This window comes from Tamandua tetradactyla, chromosome 10 (assembly GCF_023851605.1).
Source record: "Tamandua tetradactyla isolate mTamTet1 chromosome 10, mTamTet1.pri, whole genome shotgun sequence".
Classification (NCBI taxonomy): Eukaryota; Metazoa; Chordata; class Mammalia; order Pilosa; family Myrmecophagidae; genus Tamandua; species Tamandua tetradactyla.
The window spans coordinates 68,834,247-68,849,107 of NC_135336.1; the positions used below are offsets into that span (position 1 = coordinate 68,834,247).

Sequence of the window (14,861 nt, forward strand, 5' to 3'; positions counted from 1 at the left end):
TTAAATATTTGAAAAAATGAGTGCACACTCACAGGAATGTGAATTAAGATTACTAACATTTATTTTCTGGGGGATATGATTCTACCTACTACACTGGGAAGAGGTAAAGCAGAGAAAGAAACAGCAATGGGAGAGAATTAAATAGGTGAGTATAAAAAAAAGTGGGAAACCACTCAATAGAGTTTGACTTTCTCGTTTGTGTAGATTGCCGCCATCTCAAAATCCTACATAGGCTGATATCTACTATTGCAGAGCATGGCTCATTCACCCAGATACCCACATCCTCACTTCAACTGAAGAAGAGTGAAGAGTTTGTTTTAAAGCATTTATGAGATAATTCTTAAGATATATTTTTTGTGCTTATATTCCAATCACTGGTTGTGTGAATTTGTGTCCAAATTTATGCCTCTGAATAGGGATAGTAATGGCATTTTCTGAAAGATTTTTTTTTGTGTGCTCAGCTGGTTTTAATGAAAGTCTTTTAAAAATAATGTTCAATAAATCATTAGAAAACTGGATAGATTCTCTCTGATGCCAGATGTAAGGTAGGAGGGTAGTTTTCCTCTCTCCCTTCACTTTCTTTCTCTCTCATATAACCCCCTGTGCCATGAAAGGACTTCCTGCCTTCAAAGCCTTCAGTTGTTACATAGAGTTTTAGTGCCCTTGTAGGGCATGTGGTTGATTGGTGCAGATGCAAAGATGCTGCATCTCCGGACAAGGCAGCTGTGGTTTTACTTCTGACCAGGAACACATGCAGCGCATCAGGAGACTATTAACACTGCTCTCCCACTGTCTGAACTCCAGGGGGGAAGCCCAAGGAAGAAGGTTTGAAGTCAGAGATAATCCAAGGAAGAATACCCAGCATGGGGTAGGAGCTGGCATCCTAATCCCTCCTTTTAAAAAATAAGCCTGTAGGATATTAAGCTTTCTCATTGCGTTTTATGAGAATTAAAACTAGTACACGTTTCTTAGAAGAATGTAGTAATGTTCAAAATATTAACTATTAATACCTATTAAGGATCTTGCAAAGAATCACAACTATCCTAAAACATATAAAAGTTTATGTCTTTGAAAAGAAGTTCCTGGGACTATAGTTTGTTTTGTTTTGTTTTTCCTTTTTTTCACCTGGGCAGGCACCTGGAATCAAACCCAGGCCTCCGGCATGGCAGGCGAGAATTCTGCCACTGAGCCACTGTTGCCCATGCTATAGTTTTTAACTTGAACTAAGATGGTATTTCGAAACTTGGGGTATTCTGGACTAGACTTCTATTCATGAAAATGTGATTTCTGGATCTCATTTGGACACCTTTTATCGGAGCAGAACAATAGGTGTAGCTTTGCTTTAAGAGGGCAATTTGGACACCTCAGACCCTCCAGTTTAGCAATAGCTTATTCATTACATTTCCACTGGGCTCAGGAATGATTTACTGGTCATTTCCTCAGGATGATCTTCTCTGAAATGGTCAAGTTCTGTTTTTAATTAAAAAAAGAACACAGACAATTAAAGATATTTAAATGACTTTAAAAATTCACTGATTTACATTATTTCCTCCCTCCTTTTTTTACTTCATGTGTGTTGCGTATGATTACACTGATGCTAATAGATGCTCTTTGTGTATCTCAAGAGAGAAATTCATAAGAGGAAGTTTGTCCTAAGTTAAGTGCTTTTTCTTCAGTGGCAAAAAACAAACCATCATTCAAAAACGCCCCTTTATATTGTGTGTTTTAGTCCAATCCAATCCCATTCAATCCAATCCAATCCAATTCAAAGATATGTGTTCAGGAGCTAAGAAATGTCATGCACTGAACCAAATGCTATTTCATGTTTTTAGTAAACATTATATTAAAGAAATATTTAGATTTGAAGAGTATTCTTATAATCTGGCAAAATGGTTTTCAGCTTTCTTAGTTGTACTGTTCTAGTAAAATATAGTGCAAATTGAGTCTATATGATTTATTTATACTGAAAAGAAACATATCCCTTATGCTTTATCTAGTGGCTTAGGCAGCGGGCACATTGTTATAAAATAAATAATCTCATATTAAATATTAAACTATTTTACTTTCATAATATATCAGATTTTCTATGGATTCAACACCTCAAATAATAAAGCATCAACATTAAGAACCTTCCTCATTGAGATAATGGGGAGTGTAAGGCCTTCGGTGGAAGGAACAGGCATATCTATTTATTTTTATTAAAAATGAATGTTATTTATTACTATAATCCTTAAGGCCTCCCTTTGGGTTAGAGCCATAAATTGAGTAAATAAAATACCAGGTAGCTCTGACTCTCAAAGATTTTGCAGTTCATTTTTCATCTTGTTCCGGGCTATGGAGCAGATCAGAGTTTGTGCTTAGAAAAGCGCACCACACAGATATCAGCTTCAGAAAGATCAGGCAGAGCAACAAAGGGTAAGTAACTTTCTGAAATGAGATTCTTCTACTGCTTTCTGAAAGCTTTGATTGTAAATAAGGAACCTGAGTACCTGCATCTTGTTAAAGGAGAAATTGATGGTCATTACATTTTAAAATAAATACTTGTAGCAGAGTGTATTTATTTAAAACCTGTATATAGTTGGCACAGGTATTATGCACCTGCCTTTTTTTTTTTAATACCATATGAATTTATTTATGCAAATTTCAAAATAAAGCACAACTCATCTATGCTGCTCAAAGACAGAATATTGGTTGCCATGTGGAATAAGTGAAGGGAAACAGGTTAGCGGGGTTTGGGGGATCTGGCAATGTGTGAGTCTTGATCTGAATGATAAATAGGGAGTTCAATTTGTAAACAGTCATCAAGCTGTACACTGATGATTTATGTACTTTTCTTCATTTATATTATACTTCAAAAACCATTTTAAAGATCATATTTTAATTACTCAGTTCCTTCCTTTGAGGTGTTGGTATGCACCTGCTTTTATTAAACTATGAACTCTCAGGCAAACAGAGAAAAACCCATAGCCAAGACATTGGATACGAGTGTAGTTCAAGCATGGAAACTGATCATTGCAACTAAAGAAAAGCCTACTGACTTGGGACAAACTTTCAGTTTCCACCCTGGCTGGGAATACAATGTTGAGTGAGACTTGGAAGATAACTTACCCATTTGTGAAAATCAAGTGCTTATCTTTTTACCCTGGGAAGTAATCATTCTAAATCATCAAGTAGATGCTTTGTTTCCCCAGCCAGGTAATCACGACCCTAATTAGCAAGTTGTCTGATAACTGCTCTCATTTACAAAAGTTTAGGTAGACTATCAAAGGAAAAAGATAAAAGTAAATAACAATTAAAGAGTTTCTTCACTGGGTATTTTAGGGTGAAGAATTTTAAACCAAAGATATGAAGAAACTCCTATCTCTTTTTAGGTTCCAAATTAATGAATAGGTTCTTTGGCCATAGATGAAGGATACAGAATTCCGAGAGAAGACAACGTAGTCTGAAGCATTTTTCAGTAAAGCTTTTCAGTACTCAAGCTTTAACTAATAATTTTTTTTATTATCATTTTATCTATTTCACCATATTTTTCCAAGGTCTACCGCATAATAGCTGAGACACAGACTATGGGGGTCATACTTCTTGGGTTCAGCAACTCTTCCACCTCGTAATTGTGTGACCTTGGACATGTTATTTAACTTTTCTGTGCTTCAGGTCTCTTATATCCAAAATGGGAAAGTTAATAGTTTCTATCTGAAAAGGTTTTTGTGAGAATTAATTAAACTGAGCATGTAGTGAGTAATCATTAAGTATTAGCTATTATTAGTAATATGAACCAGGCATTATTTCAATCCTGAGCAATATGGTTGACTTCATATACTCTAGTAGAGATGCAATAAGGGAAGAAACAAGTACTGGTAAAATATAGGCAGGGATAATTGCTCTCAAAAGTAATAAAAAAGGAAAAGCTGGCACAGGCACATACGTGTGTGTGTGTGTGTATAGGAGGAGGTTCTAATTTATTCAGGCTGGTGATAGAAGACCTCTCTGGAAAGGTAAAACACATAAAATAGAAAGCATGAAACTTGTGCTATTTTTTTTTTTTTACTTCTTTTCCCTTATCACCTTGCTCAATTATTAAAAAAAAAATGATTTGATGATTGATTGATTCTCAGCTTATTTTCACCAAGTCTTCGATGAAGTTTGGTAGGTTTGAATCACATCTGCACAACTCATATTTGAAAACTCAAGGGAGAAGGGATGTGTACTTTGCCATGTAGTAATAAAGAAGGGAGAGCCTATCAATATCTCTCATTATCACTGACATATCATAGTTAAAATATTGAGTAAGATTTGTTTATATAACCCCTCAGAAAGTTTGAAGGAATTTGAAGATATATTGATGGAAGGAGTGCTGATTAGAGCTGGAAGGGTGATTTGTTTCATTAGTGAAACTAAGAGGGACATTTGTAGTAGTTTAGTGAAGTAAAGTATTCTTGACGTGAAGATTTGGATTATGTGAATCTTAATATTCCTGTGACTTTGTTGTCTTTTGCATACATTGAGTTGTGAAAATTAAGTAAAATTAAAGTTGTAAAAATATTTTACAAATTATAATATAGTCTGTGTAAATGTTAGTACTTTTTAAAGAGTAGAGGTCAATTATCGTCACCCTTAAAATGAAGGAGAAATAGGAGCTAAAAATACTTTTCATTTCATACATCATTCAAGCTTATGATAAATCATCATAATGCCCTACAGGTGGACAAAATGTATGTGTTTTCATTAAATGTAAAATAAATTGCTATCTTTTTTTTTTGTTCCTTCTCTTGGCTCTAAAAAATTACAAATCAAAAGAGTAGAATAATCCCCATAATCATTGTTCTGCTCGGAACCATTTTTGTTTTACTTCTATATCCTAGATAAAGTTGTAACCATGAGAGGACATATTAACCACTGGAATCTGAACAGAAGGTTAATTCCTAATCAAATTGTTACTAATTTCTCTCTGTACAAATTACCATCATTCACAGCAAATTTGCTTTCAGTGAACTGTGCCAGCTTGAGGTATGTTTCTCTGACTTTTATCTAGGCCCATTGACACAATTGATAAAATCATTCTACCATAGCACAGTTTTCTCCTATTCATTTCTTAATGATGATCAATAAGTTGGAATGCCAATTTTTCCATTTATTGCAACCTCATTTGACCTAAAAGAAAACTGCTATAATGGAGTACTACTTCTTTATCATATTTCTTATTGAAATCAAATCTGGGTAAAATATATGAATTAAAAATCTATATTATAGATATTGTGGTAATGTAAAAAAAATATGTTCCATTACTCATCCATTGGGTAGTTATAATATTGTCTAGCCTAATACTTCATATCTAAAAAGAAAAGTACATACATCAGTCAGATTGAAGACTCATGTCTTCCCAACTGTTATGCTACTTTATATAAATTATACAGGCTTCTGGGTGTCATCATAATATTTATATATAGTTCTCTGAGTCTTCATCATCTTCACTGTTGTAACTTGCCATACCATCTGCTCAACATATTCATTTTTATAGGTTTATAATAATGCCAGCATCTAAATAGCTTGCCAAATTGCAAATATTGTTAAAATTTACTAGAAAGGTAGAAACACTAAGCAGTGCTCTATGATTCTGCAATTGTGTATCAGTATACATGTAATTACCTTTTGTTGTTGCTCAGGTGTAGAGCAGTCTTGTGCAAACCTGTGGATAGGAAATTTTCATAATTATGATTTTATTATTTCAGTCTTGTAGTTTTAACTACAACAAGACAAAATACCTCATCTGAAAACAACCATCTTTACTAGTAAAAAATGTTAATTACAACATAAATGATGTCAGTAAAAATATTGGAAAATTTCAGGTTTAATTAAGTCTGCCAACAGAAATAGAACCGTCATAAAACTTGGCATTTGGCAGTTTCAAGTTTTAATTCCTGTATGGTATTTTTTTCAAGGGGGATCACATATAGAGAGTGAGAAAATGAATATGTCATTTGCTTAAAACATATTATTCAAGGATATACCCAAGCTGAAGTGTAATATTCATTTGCAATATGTTACAGTGACAAAATATTTTCAACCAAGGTTTCCACAGAGATACATATTCATTCCTTATGCATTGCTTCCTTTTTTCTCCCATTCCTATGATATGATCATGATCTGAGCTTATTCAGACATATTTTAAAGAACTGTGTCTTCTTTGTATTACTTTTCTATGTTCAATAATCTTGGGACTTGGAAATAACCATAAATGAAAGAGTAGGATATATTATAAGCCCAGTGGCATCACAGAAGCAAATCCTTAGACTGTAAAGTGGTAGTCTGCCCGCCAATAAGATGATCTTAATTGCTATAATTAAAAATAAGAGTCACTTTTATTAAAAATTGAACCCCCTGTTGTGCGAATCATTCTAGTAATGTTTTGCATAGCACTTAGGAATTTATAATGCTTAAGGATAAAAGAAACTAACGTTCTTTGACTACTTGCAACTATAACTACACGGTTTGCCAGTGACAGTTTCAAATCATCAAATTGAGATATTGAAAACAAATTAAATAATAAAAGCCCTGAATAAGTAGTAAGAACATGGAGAAATTGGAGTATGATTTTATAAATGTATCTTTGAGAAAAAAATCAGCTTTATTTTGTTTCCTGGAATAGAAGCAAGTCAATTCTAACAGAAAAATCCTGTATGGTTCTGTCCCCACCACAATTCTAGCATTCCATGAGAGCCTTGCCAACAATTAAATGAGTAACCAGCAGGATTCCCAAAACAAAGCAAATAAAGAGATGAAGAAAGTCTTGTCCACGACATGGAATCCATGTTTTTATGATGCAAAAGGGAATAAAATGTTCTTATGGATCTCAAAGATAAACCTTAACTCTCAAAATATCTTTGCTTTGTTGTATGCATAATGAGAGAATCTTGGAACCTTTGGCCGGCTAAGGTAATTAGGTAAAGATTTTTAAGGTGGTATTTTTTTTCACTGATTATTTGTTCTCTTTCTTATTCTGATGTGAGGCATCTCTTTAGCTTAAAACATTCAATCTGCTACTTTCTGTCCTTTTGTACTACCCAAATCACAGCTTTTTTTTTTTTTAAACATCTTTGCTTCCCATACTAAATTATTTCTATTCCCTGGTAAGAAAGTAGTGCAATTATCCTCAAAATGATTACAAGAAATATTCCTCCATTCTCTGAACAGAACAATGCAAAACTGGCCCTGCCATCCTTCTCATCCAACCCTCTTACCCTATACAAGGAGGCACGTGGGAATGCGGATGAGGACAAAGGAATGTGTCTGGGATCATCTCCACGAGGCAGTGAATGTTCATGGTGAAATGAGCTCAGAGCTCAAATTATTCCCTCTCACAAGCCCAGGGGAAGAGTGGCTCAGAGAGAATCACTAAGAGAGATTAAAGATTCTTCCCCTGAATGAAGGGGAGACTGGATTTGACCCTGGGCTGGATGCTTTCTGGGTTGTAAAATCTGCAAACATCACATGGGTTAAACCAGACAGTACCAGGGTCAAAAAGTTCTTAAGTAAGCTTGAGTCTTTGTAGTATAGATGGGTGTGCATACACATGCATGTACATGTGTATAAATTTAGTGTACAACTCACACTTCTTGCTTGAGAGGTTGCTGGGGAAGATATTTTTGCAAGTTGTTTATAACTTGCTGTAGGATACCTAGGAAGTAATGAATTTTTCCCCGTTCCATCTTTCCTAACAAGACTTTAACAGATGATGTGATTCCACCAGAAGGAGCACTGTGGGTAAAGGAGTTACAAGCTTTTAAACTCTCTCAGTGGCCACTGAACAAAGCTACACAACAGTCATGGAGTTGTTGGGCTTTGGACCATTATTAAGCCATGCAGAGATAAAGCTGCCATTACTTGAGGAAGTTCTTAGTTATGAATAGGATTGGAGAGAAGATGAATTCTGTCCGCCCCCCAATCATATACGATCTGCACAAGATCACTGTATTGGTAGGTGACATCAGCTTCAGATAAAAACAGAACCAGTATGAGACCAAGAATGCCCTCCCAGTCCAAACACATGCCCTGAAATATATGCAGACAGCCACTTTCTCTATTCTCTCTCTCTCAACCTCCACGCAAGAGCAGGGGATTCAGGCTTGAAAAGAGATTGTCTTAATCTCGGAACCAGACCAGAATAGACTCTCCAGTCCAAGGTAATGGAGTGGGAGGAAGAGTGAAAACAGGTCATGCCGTCTCCCCATTCCAAGTCCTCCTCAACCATCAGTCTATCAGTGGTCAGACAAATTTTAAGTAACATATGATACTAAAGCTTAAAAATAGACCTAAAGTGATCGGAGTTTTAGAGTTCCTTCCAAGATAGAAAAGGAAAGACTGGCATAATTTGAAGGTGGTTAGTGGAGAACAAAAATCAACTGGTTCGTTTTTATATCTAGCATTTTTAATGAACTGATGATCTGTATATATTATTGTGTATAGCGTGTGTGTGTGTGTGTGTGTGCACGCATACACTTATTAGGTGTCACATTCCACACTAAATAATTTACATTCACATAATCTTTATCATAACCTATTGCTATACTTCCTATTTTTATGTCCATTGTAGAGCTGAGGAAACCAGGTGGAAATGAAGCTGTATTTGAGAATCCCAGTCTGCTTGCTTTGCTCATTTCTAGTGACTCATGATTCCCCATTGCTTATAGGAAGATAACCCCAAAGCCCTAAAAGGATTTATAAGCCCCTTTGTGATCAGTACTCCACCTTCCTCTGTGATCCAATGGTTACTCCTTTCTTAGGCTGCTACAATTCTTTTTTAATTCTGAAAACTTGGCACAGATATAAATTATAAACCCAGGCACATTTTTACCTATTAAAAGAGGAATATAAAATTCGTAACAATGAATTTGTTATGTAAGAAGAATGTTTTATTTTCAATACTGTGATCATGCAAGAGACTTTAGAGGTTAAATTATGAGCAGAAACTTGCATGTTTAATGTCATATGCACAGTTGAATAAAAGGACAAAGTGTCACTGGAAAACCATTAAGGATCATTAATTCTTTTTTTGGATGAGATAATGAGATTCTTTTTGGGATTTAAATGAATATGCATCAACTATTTTAGGTTATGAAGGAAACATCATCCATTTTGAAAAAGTTCTTACCCCAAATTAACAAAGATTAGAACCATTTTTTAATTATAAAAAATTTCTAATTTTAAAATTTAGGCTTTTTCTTTAATATCAGGTAAGTAATCATATTCCGTTTTCCTTCAAGCATCATTGTTTCATGACCAACTTTCTTCTTTTGTTCACATGGAAAATGATTTGTATGCTTTAGTATTAATGCTTTTAAATAATCTGAACCACATAGCCTCACTTCAAATAAGAGTTTTTAAGCAGTTTTCAAAATAACGAGCATATATCCTACGTATAATCTTCTAATTTTTCCATTTAATTTTGCTATTTACATTTATGTATTATAATTATTATTCAATCCTGTGAAAATTGTTGAAGCATTGACAATTCACAAATCAATGAACATGTTTTCTGACCTAACCTATACTGGGCTTTATAAAACTTACAAGGTTTATAAGACAGTTCAGTTTATTGGATCAGCTGTAATTACAAAATCAGAGTAGAAATTGGTGAGTGTGTTAATGGGCCATGTACATAGAGCTGGGGTTACAAAAATATACACCAGCTGAATAAGACTGCCACTGCATATAATGTAACATTTTATTAATGTAATGATAAACTCTGATTACTCAAAGAGAATTTTTAAAAAAAAACTTAACTCATTGACTGAATGTGCAAGGAATTTGAAACTGAGCAATCAATTCAAGGTTTTCCCATGAATGATTCACTGCATTCATTACTCTGCATAAAGTTCAGCCCAACATTTGACCTAAAGAAAGAAAGCAAAATGGAAAAATGGAGGTGAGGCTTTTATTGTTTCACTTCAAATAATTATGCTTTAGCCAATAGAATTCAGGAATAAACTGTATGTGTATGAACATATATCCATATTTAATCCAAGTATTCTGTTTCATAGGAACCCTATGTTATTTCAGCTATGTCTGAGAATTGTTAAAGTCATTGTTAGTTTCGACTTTCTGCACCTATGTATAATTTGTAAAATGAATTCTCCAGTGATACATCCTAACAGTTTCTTAAGTCATCACATAGGGTCTGTAACCGTTATCTTTATTGGTAAATATTTATTATTTATTTGAGGAAACTAGCGTCTTCTTCTTTTTGAAATAATAGCTGTTTTGTTTCCATATGTTTTAAATTGTTATCTGGTGAAAGAGGCCTTTCTTGACACTCAGGGTATTGAATGGGTTCTATCAGAGAATCAGAGGAAACTGATAAATGAATTGGGATGATCTTCTACCGGGCTGGACTCAGCATGTCTCCATTCTGTAAATGAGCTGAGAAGTGGAGTTAGCTCCTACACTGTCAAAAACAGTTTTGTGGCAATTTCCAATGGAATACAGTGTAAGGACATGGCATTGGAGCTGCACTGCAGTAAAGAAAAGATACAAATAATGTTGGCTGATTATAAGCATAATACCATTTAATTCTCTTGGCAACGTTTTCATTGTAAATATGATTGTTTTTAGTTTAAAGTGGGAAAACCGGTTCTAAGAAATTGAATAACTTGCCGTGTTAATACTGCTATTAAGAGTTAAAGCTAGGGTGGATTCTGGAGCCTGTGCTTTTTAATCAATATTAGACAACAAGCATAGTTTGACTTCAGTACAGAACGTATGTAAGTGCTTTTGTCAAATAGGAATGTCAAGAATAAGAATTCAGTTCCCAGAGACTAAACCAGTGGTTGTCAAGTAAGGGTGATTTGCCACCTTGCAGGGAACATGCGACAACATGAGGAGACATTTTTGATTATCAGAATGGGTGCGTGAGGGGTGTGCTATTGGCATCTAGTAGGTAGAGACCAGGATTGCTTCTAAACCTTCTACAATGCAGAGGACAGTGTCCCAAAACAAGTAATTATCCATCCCAAAATGTTGAAAATGTTAAAGGTGAGAACTATTGGACTAGACCAAGAGGGTAATGAGGGTTAATATTATGCATCAACTTGGCCAGACCATGACATTCAGTTGTTTGCTCAAATGCTAGCCAAGATGAGCTGTGAAGATATTTGTAGATGTGATTAGCATCTATAACCAGTTGACTTTAAGTAAAGATTGACCCTCGAAAATGTGGGTGGGCCTCATCCAATCAGTTGAAGACCTTAACAGCAAAAACTTAGGTGTCCTGAAAAATAAGAAACTCTCCCTTAAGACTACTACATCAACTCATGTTGAAATATTTGTGTCAGATTCTCCTATAAATTTTGGACCTCCCAGCCTCTATGCACGATCCAACTCCTTAAAATAAATCTCTTATATACACATATATCACATCAGCTCTCTTTCTCTGGATAAGTATGACTCATACAAGGACAAACTACATAAGTTGTTACGCTCACCATAAAATGAACATGGAAGGTTCTTTATTCAAAAAATTTTTTCTTTTCTTCTATAGTTTCTTTCTCAACATGTCATGACAACTTTTAAAAATTAATTGATTTTTTTCATTGAAGAAGATGTAGAAAAATCATGCAGAAAATGCAGAGTTTCCATATACCCCTTCACACACACAGTTTTCCTATTATTGACATTTTGCCTCGTTGTGGTATCTTCGTTATTGAGGCAATATTATTATAATTATATTATCAACTTTATAGTCTACATTAGGGTACATTGTGCTGTATAGGCCTATGTTGTTTTAATTTTTACTCTGGCAACATATACGTAATTGAAAAATTTCCCTTTTAACCACAAAAATAATTCAGTCCTGTTAATTGTGTTCACAATGCTGCACTATCATCTTACCATTCATTACCAAAGCTTTTCTATCACTCCAAATGGAAATTCTGTACCAATTAAGCATTAACTCCCCATTCCCTATCCTCTCCCCATGGCCTGGTGACCTGTATTCTAATGTTTAACTTTGTAAATTTGTTAATTCGAATAATTTCATATTGGTGAGATCTAACAATACGTGTACTCTTGTGTCTGGCTTATTATCACCCACCATGATGTCTTCAAGGTTTATTCATGTTGTCATTTGTATTAAAACTTCATTCCCTTTCGCAACTGAATGATATTCCATTGGGTCTTTATACCATATTTTCTTTATCCATTCATCCGTTGATGGGTGCTTAGGCTGCTTCCATCTTTGGCAATTGTGAATAATGCCACTACGAACAATGATGTGCAGATATCTGTTCTCGTCTTTGCTTTCAATTCTTTTGGGTATATAACTTTAGAATTGGGATTGCTGGAGCATATGGTATTTCCTTACTTAATTTTCTGAGTGACTGTAAACTGTCTTTCCACAGTAGCTACACCATTTTACTTTCTCACCAACAGTGATTGAGTGTTCCTGTTTCTCCATATTCTCTCCAACACTTGTGAATTCTCTATTCTTAAACAATAGCCATTCTAGTGTGTATGAAGTTGATTTCCGGTTGTGGTTTTGATTTGCATTTCTCTCATGGCTAATTATTTAGAGGATCTTTTCCTGTTTCTGGCCACTTGTGTATCTTCTACAAAAAAAATGTCTATTCAAATCCCTTGCTCATTTCTTAATTTAGTTGTTTGGCTTTTTGTTGTTGAGTTGTAGGTTTTCTTTATATAAACTGGATATTAAACCCTTATCAGTTTTGTGCTTTCCAAATGTTTTCTCCAATTCTATATGTTGTCTTTTTACATTTATGATGCAGTCCTTTGATGCACAAAATATTTTAATTTTGATGAAGTCTCATTTATCCATTTTTTTCTTTACTGTTAGTCCTCTAGGTATAAATTCTAAGAAACTATTGTCTAACACAAGGCTTTGAATATATTTCTCCGTTTTCTTCTAGGACTTTTATAGTTTTTGGTTCTTATATATAGGTCTTTGATCCATATTTAGTTGATTTTTTTCTTCTTTTTTAATGCAAGCACTTAAAGCTAGAAATTTCCCTCTCAGCATTGTCTTTTTCTCATAACAAATCTCTATATTTGTGCATCAAAAGTCATAGATTTATTATTTTTTATACATTTGAACTTTAGAAATTTCCTTTTAGAAGAAAAAAGTGGAGTTATATACCAAAAAAATACAGTAAAGTAGTACTGACATTTAAAATTACTCATTTTTCTTGGGTCACTTTGATCCACTGTCTAGTGTCCTTTCCTATCAATCTCAAGGTTTCCCTTTGCTTATAAGACAGATGTGGGGATTGTGCATTTCCTCAAATTTTTTTATTTTATAATGTCTTAATTTCACCCTCATTTTTGAAAGGCAATATCACCAGATATAAAATTCTTGGTTGGCAGTTGGTTTTCTTTCAGCACTTTAATATTTCTGTCCCACTGCCTTTTTGTCCTCATGGTTGCTAATGAGAAATTGGAACTTAATTTTATTGGCACTCCATTTGTACATGATATGTTGCTTTTCTCTTGCAGTTTTCTGAATGCTCCCTTTGTCCTTAGAATTCAACACTTTGGCAGTTAGTGTCTGGGTGTGGTTTTCTTTGAGCTTATACTGTTTGGGGTTTGTTGGGCCTCTTGGATTTGTATATTCATGTCTTTCATTAAACTTGGGAAATTTCCTGCCACTACTTCTTTGAATGTTCCTTCTACCCCTTCTCTATTTTTTTTTTATCCATCTAAAACTCCCATAATGCATTTATTGATCCACTTGATGATGTTAGGCTCTGTTCACTTTTAAAATTATTTTTCCTTTCTGCTTTTCATCTGTAATCATTTCAATTACATTGTCTTCAAGTTCACAGATTCTTTCCTTGCTAGCTTCAATCTTCTAATGAAATCCTCCAGGAAATTCTTCACTGCAGTTATTGTGTTCTTCAACTAAATAATTGTTTGTTTAGTTTTTCTTTATATGTTGTATGGTGGGGGTTACATTTCATTCTTTTTCCATGTGAGTTTCCCACTATTGTAGCAGCATTTGCTGAATTTTGGGGGAAGAAGTACATGGGCCAAGAATCGAATCCAGGTCTCCCATGTGGCATGCAAGAATTCTACCACTGAGCTAGCCTTTCACCCCGTTTGTTTACTTTTAAAATTTTCCAAGTCTTTATTGAAATTCTAAATATTGCTAATTCATTATTTTCATGATATTCCTTAATTCTTTCCCCATGTTTTCCTTTATCTCCTTGAGTGTAGTGCAGGTCTTTTTTTTTTTTTTTTTAAGTCTTTTTCTTGTTTATCCAAAGTCTACCCTTCATTATTGATGGTTTCTGAATTTTTATCTTGTTCCTTAAGATAGGCTATCACTTTCAATTTGTTTGTTTGGTTGTAATGTTTTGTTTCACACTGTGCAGTTTAATGTTTCAGTGTGTTAACACCAGGATTTAGTCCTTGAGTTTTCTATTCCTTAATGTTGTGTCCAGCTAGTGATAAGCAGAGATCTCCTTAAGTATCAGGAGCTAACAAAACCAAACAAATGCAAAAATGCATTCTCACAGTTTTTGCAAATTGGTTCTGTTATGTCTAGTGCTCTCCTTCAGAGTCTAGCCCTGTTATCAAGAATATCAGCTGAAAGGTGAAAATGAAGTACAGAGAATACTTCTTTTCTGAGCCTGCATCTTATCCTAGGCATGTGCTCCCTAGAGGCATTAAGAATTCCTCCATTTATAGGAATTCAAATGCCACCTCTATTCCCTATGCAATATACCCCCACCAATGTATTCTACTGCATGTATTAGCTGATAATTCTTTACCTCAGGCAGTTTCAACTTAATTGTTTCTTACATTGAGTTACCTGTCACCAAGATGATTTGTCTGCAGGTCAAGTTCTGGGAGGA

At 34.5% G+C, this 14,861-nt stretch overlaps 1 long non-coding RNA gene across 1 annotated transcript in view; it reads right to left on the reverse strand.

Moving 5' to 3' along the window:
• Positions 1–1,051: 1,051 nt before the first annotated feature.
• LOC143647970 (uncharacterized) overlaps positions 1,052–14,861 on the reverse strand; it is a 132,935-nt gene continuing 119,125 nt past the window's right edge. The window contains exons 7-8 of the long non-coding RNA XR_013158289.1: positions 5,647–5,686; positions 1,052–1,470 (exon numbers count right to left, since the gene is read on the reverse strand). This is a non-coding gene — a long non-coding RNA (uncharacterized LOC143647970). The remainder of the gene's footprint in view (positions 1,471–5,646; positions 5,687–14,861) is intronic.